Genomic DNA, 6461 nt, shown 5'->3' on the forward strand with positions numbered 1-6461 from the left:
GGAGCGTCCTTTCTCTTTCTGTATTCTTTGCTCAATCTTTTCTCTCTTTGGGCCTCTCTGATACTGCATCTTCTCAATGATGCATTCACCAACCAGTTTCTAGGTCTCACATAACAGAGAGTATTAGCTGCCTGTTATTGAAGAACTATTGTGAACACTATATTGGATCAGGTCATTACTTATGATCGGATGGATTCCTGTCCATCTCACTTCCCCGCTACTGAATCCATGGCTTTTCTCCCTAATATTGTGGGTGTAATGAAGGTGGAGCCACCAGGCTCACCAGTGTGTGAGATTGACAGAGCCATGCCAGTGTTGGTTTGCAGCCCACATCCTTCTATAGCGTTAAGCCTCAGGAAATATAACCATTCCATCACGGCCCCCACATTTAAGAACTGAGGCATAAGTCTTTCTGCTTCTGTGTTTTTGTTTTTTCGGCATTTGTAACTAACAGCCTGTAGGTACAAGCTGGTGATGTAAGTTGTGGTTTCAGCAGGTGCTATCAGTGCTGGCCCCATACTACAGCAGGCTTAGCCTGTGTTGCATCTAGCCTCTACAGGGCTGCCTTCATTGATGCTGTTTTTAACCACCATCACCCAGGTTCATCAATTGTATTGTACCTCACAAGATGGCATCAGTTTGACTTCAGTTGACAGTGGGGTGGGAGTGGCCTGGCTACTTCAGCCTACTGTTGCACATTAGCAAACTGACCAAGTTTATTGCAAGTTAACCCTGGTCAGCCTCAAGCTCATGTGCGAAAGTGAGGGACTAGAAGTGAACTAGCATCATTGATTAACAGTGTCATGGCAAAGGTGGATAGCAGCTCTTTCTGCCTGGGTTCTAGACCTACGGCACGGGCTCAGTACAGCAAAGAAAGACATTCATCAGTCCCTGACCACTTCCCAGAGGAGAGTAGCTGCTGCTTCACCAGAGGCTGCCAGTGCTATCACCTAGGAGTTTCCTTCCTTATGTTGAATTTGTCCCTTCCGTGGAGCATAGATTAATTGCCATTATTTTGATTGCATGCTTTTATCCTTCCATGGCTGACATTCAGGGAACAATTTTTTTCTCTTTTTCTTTATCCATGCTCGCTATCTTCCGTCCAGCGTCACTGAGTCATTATTTTGTGCAGAGCTTGTAGTATATAATAAAAATTAAATGAAACAAAAATGACAAAGGGCTTGCAAAAAATGAAACATGATAGAATACACATCTGTCCTAAATACTAGGCGAAAGGGAACAGCATAAGCTCCATCGGAATGAAGCATGTGGGGAGCGGCTAAAGTTCCAAGAAAGTCCTTCAATAGACCATGGGTACTCACAAACATTTTCGCAGGGGCCAGAAAGTTTGGTCTCTGATGTCACTGAGGGCTCCATTTATGGGAGCAGAGTGGCGGTCAGGAGGGGTAAAGGGGTGGGGATCCATGGAGATGGGGAGGGTGAATTTGGATGGTGGTAAGGTGGGTATAGAGGAAGAAAAGCATATACATCTAGTGACTGAATTGCACAATGTGACACCAGAAAACCTGTTATTAATGCCAGCTTCCCCACTGTACGAAATTGTGTGATCCTAGGAAATTGTATTATTTCACTTTCCCTTTTTGAAAGTTTCACATATAAGTGAAGAGCAAAATACATTAATTCAGGCTGTGCACTGTACAAAACCTTCTCCTGTGTTTGATTTAATAAACTATAATGGCTTTCATGTACAATAGGAACCCAGCCTACCCAAAGGGTGAACATAACAACTGACTTGCCTCTTAGTTTACAGGGTGAAAGAATGAATGTTTCTAAATGAATGATTGAAAATTATCACTTAGCCCAATGCTGCTGTTGACAAGGGGGCCACATGTAAGGGTTAGAAGGGCTGCATGCGGCCCCAAGGCTGTACTTTGAGTATCACTGCAATAGACAATGCACTTTTTCTGCACGATTTAGAAAGTTTATCATGAGAATTTGATAAGGGTGGTGTGTACGGTCATGCACAGTGCACCTACACTCTGATCAGGAACTTTTTGCCCTAAAGTTCTTTTCACTGTTTTTTTTTAATGTAAATCGCTCCTCCGAACAAACACTTTCCACCAAGCACGGCGTGGATTTCAAAGAATGGGGTTTAACAAACATATAATAATAATGGGCAGGATTGATGAAAGGGGAGGGAATCCGAAGCTGTTTCCACCAACCCACACATACTGGGCCCTGTGGCAACTGCAGTGACAAAAAAACATTCTAACTGTGAGAACAGATGGGAATGGCATTTAACACCAACAAAAGTGGAGGGGAGTAGGGAAAGAGTAGGGAAAGAGGGGGAAAATATGGTGATCATGGAGGGAAAAAAAGAGGTGTATTACCATGCTCAAGTGAACAGCATGTACATTTATGCAAATGCTGCATCATCACTTAGAATTCACAAAGGTTTTCCAAGATCAGCATGTTTCCAGGTGTTCCCCAAGAAGACCTTGTGAACATCTGATATTTGTAAATCTGCGGCGATGTTTTGTATTTATGCAGCATGCAATGCTTCTTTACAAGCGATACATGTTCTTTGTGTGATCTAAGTATGCACTGCTGCTGCCTGTAGCAAACTATTTTGGTGTAAGGGAAGCTTGCACTGCTGCTGCTATATTGCACCTAATCTCTGACTGTGAGTTAAGCTTGCACTGCTGCTTACAGAGTTACATCTGTGTGTGTGTGTGTGTGTGTGTGCGTGCAAGGCCGGCTCTAGGGCGGTTCGAATGGTGCCACCGCCCCTGGGTTTAACTTCGGGTGGGGGCGCCTATATTATGGTTTTAAAAGCACCTGCTGCCACATTCATTGCCTCCAGCAATTTTCAATAAACAATAAAAATGTCTAGATAACTCAGGTGATTAATAGAGATATAGTTTTGTCTAGTGGAAATTTTGACTCATCGTAAGGTAGGGCAAAGGGTTAATATACCTGCTGTCAAGAACATGTACCATGCAGATCACAAAGTGCATATAATGTAAACGGGTCAGGGGGTTTCTGCTTTTGTCAAAGAGATCCTTTAGTTACTTGCAATTTATAATTTAAAATTATAACATAGATTAGTGAGCTAGAAAGAGCTGTGTGGAAACTGCGAGGTCTGGGTTAGAGTGTCAGGATTTTCCCCCCAGTCTTTCACTATCCTAATGTTGCAAGAAGGGTTCATTTGAGTAGTAATCAATTCTTATTAGTGAAGACATCCCCCAACCATGGTGGTACTTTTAAAATTCTGAATTTGTACTTCTCCTGATCAAGCACTCTTAAACTATACTCCCTATACTCCCTACCAATATGGATGGCATAACTCGTAGACCTTGTAGTCCTCTGGTTTATGAACATTTCCTATACACTGATTTACATATATATGATTGATTTGCCTATGTGTCAGGTGTTTGTGATGTAAAGTACTCTGACACACTACACTGTTTTGAGTGGTGCTATAAAACTAATTAAAAGCTTCTGAGAGAGATTGGTTATGGAGACGTGGAGGCACTGTTAAAGGATTGTAGTGAGAGAATTTGTGGCCAAGGTGGTAGTCGGGTGGGCACCAACAAACATTGTTGCACCGGGCATCACCAGCACTTAAGCTGGCCTCGTGTGTATGTTTGTGCACATGCGCAAAGAGACTACTATTGCTCCCATCCGTTAGTGAAGGAAGTTTGTTCTTCCTTTTCCATGCTGTGCCTATTCTTATGTGGAATCTTTTACAGTACTGTCAATATAAGTGTTAACTCAGGTTTCCAGTCTTCTGTTCAGTGCCTAATTTTTGAGCTTGTGGTTTCAGATGCTCCTTGCACTTAATTGTCTGCACCGGTACTTCTGACAGTCTGCCACACAGTAGCAAAGTCTGTCTTATTTTGGAATGTACATAGTAACAATTGTTTAATAATTTTATGTACATTAACAAGTACTGGCAAAGCCAATATGTTTCACCAATGTGAGATTTATTGGCTTTCTCAATATTTTTTTAAGATGCTACACAGCAGCACAAGCTGCTGTGCAACATGGCCTAACATTAAAAAAAAAACTAAAAGACAGTCAATGTTGGCCGTGTCATAGCACTTTTTATACTTCAAGCTATGTTGGCTATAAAACAAGTAAAAAAGGCTATTTAGTTATTTGTAGCAACACAAAAAGATCATGGAGTGAATGCTATACATTGTCAAACATTCACTCCAGGCACATATCTGGGTTTAATCCATGAGTTCTTTGGCTCACCACCCAACCCCAGTTTGGACCCAGACATGAAAATCAGTCTTGACCCTGTTCTCCATGGAAACAGTTGAGCCAGAAATGTCAGGTCAGGTCTTTCCTGGACTGGAAACAAGCATCCTGGGACCAGTTTCATGGTATCACTCCTCATCAGCCTGGCTAGTTTGAATCAAGTGGCACATTGAGCACAGGACCAACATCTGGGCATACCTTTCCCACTTAGGGCAATTATAGCAACACAAAAAGATGAACAGAATGCTGAACATTACCAAACACTCACAGATCTGTGTTAAATTCATCATTTTTTTGCTCACCATGCCACTCCAGTTTGAACCCAGCCATATGCAAATCAGTCTTGTCCCTGCTCCCTATAGGAACAGTCCAGCCCGAATTGTAAGGCCAAGTCCCCCCTCCGAAGCAAACTGCAACCGGTTTTGGGGGTATCACCCCTCATCAGCCAGGCTAGCTTGAATCCATTGGCAAAGTGAACACGAGACCCACGTCTGGGCATAACCTTCCCATTTAGGGCAGCTATAGCAACCCAAAAAGATGATGGACGGAATGCTGAACATGGTCAAACACTCACCCCAAGTCACAGATCTGGGTTTAATCCATCATTCTTTTGGTCACCACACCACCCCAGTTTGGATTCAGCCATATGCAAATGTCTTCACTATGCTCCCCATGGATAACAGTCCAGCCCAAACTGCCAGGACCTCCCTGGACCAGAAAGAAGCATCCTGAGACCAGTTTTGAGAAATCACCCCTCATCAGCCAGGCTAGCTTGAATTCAGTGGCACAGTGAGCACAGGACCAGCGTCTGGGATTAATCCATCATTTTTTCATTCACTACGCTACCCCTGTTTGGACCGAGACATATACAAATCAGTTTTGACCCATGCTCCGCATGGAAGCAGTCCAGCGCAAACTACCAGGCCAAAAAAACAACAGAATAATACCAGATCTGTGACCAATAGAATCAGCTTGAAGTCTGCGTAGCTCTGCATTTACTTTGCAGTGTTAGTAGAGCACCACTCAGTGGTGATGCAGCAATTCTGCCTTGATGGTCTATCATTATCTAATTTAACTTTCTCTCCTTTATGGCACATTATACCAGGTAAAAGTCCATCAAAGTATTTTAGAAAATTTGCCATGTCACCAGCATGTAATTCATTTGAAAAATTTATTAAAAAGTATTGTTCTGTTGATCAATAACTGATGAGAGTCCCACTGCCTTTTTCAGTAACATAGATCACAATAGTGACGGATAGTTCTTCGTGTGCCTCTTCTTTGGTGAACATTTACGTAATGGAGGTGATCAGGTGAGTCCACATGCAAAAATTTGAACTTTTGAGGGCTTCAGTGTCAGAAATGCTTACAGGAGATCAAATTGCGACTTGGATGCTGATTTAAAGTTTGTCGGAAAGGGTATACTGTCGTAATGGTGCATAGTTCGGACTACTGTCACCACCAAATTCAAGGTCTGTCCGCCCAGTTTAGAGACAGAGGGCCTTAAGCATGTAATGGACGGAGCCTATGCTGGGATTATCGCCAACATACTCCTCCAGTGCCCGACGGAGTGCAGGCAGTCAGAGGGTAACACATAAGACCATGTCCCCTATTGAAGTGGTCAGTGTTCTGTTTTTTTTGCTGTCCATCACTGTAGATTGAAACCTGACAGTGATGGTCAGCAAAAAACAAAATAATGAACCTCACACCATGGGAGAAAACTCCTGTAGTGTGGTGGTCATTCATTTTAAAAATTTTAAACACAAACTCCTGCTTTGGTAGTTTTTTTGAAAAATGAAAAACTGTGTAAAAGTTTGATGAGAAGGCTTGTGTTTGACGGAGCCGTCCGTCAACATTTTGAGACAGAAACTGCCAATGTTTAGAGTTATCTGAGTTGTCAGACAACCATAGCACAACTGCTAGCCAAGTTATAAATCAGCCCCTTAGACAGGACATTATCCCCTCTACTTCAGTATCAATGAGAGTGATTACTGGCTGCTCATTCAAGCGCATTTGGACAGTGGATTCTGCCTTGTTCGAAGGCATATACCACATGTACACCTACTTCACCCTCTTCATCATCTCACATCATCTGTGGATGATCCAGGTGGCCATTATGACATTCACACATTGACAGTCTTCTTGGCACTGAACTGGATTGGCAAAGGTAGTAGCACACTATCACTAAATGGTTTGGCTCAGGCCTGGTTCTAGAGGGTGGGCCAGGTGGGCCAGAC

This window comes from Pleurodeles waltl, chromosome 7 (genome assembly GCF_031143425.1).
Source record: "Pleurodeles waltl isolate 20211129_DDA chromosome 7, aPleWal1.hap1.20221129, whole genome shotgun sequence".
Taxonomy (NCBI): domain Eukaryota; kingdom Metazoa; phylum Chordata; class Amphibia; order Caudata; family Salamandridae; genus Pleurodeles; species Pleurodeles waltl.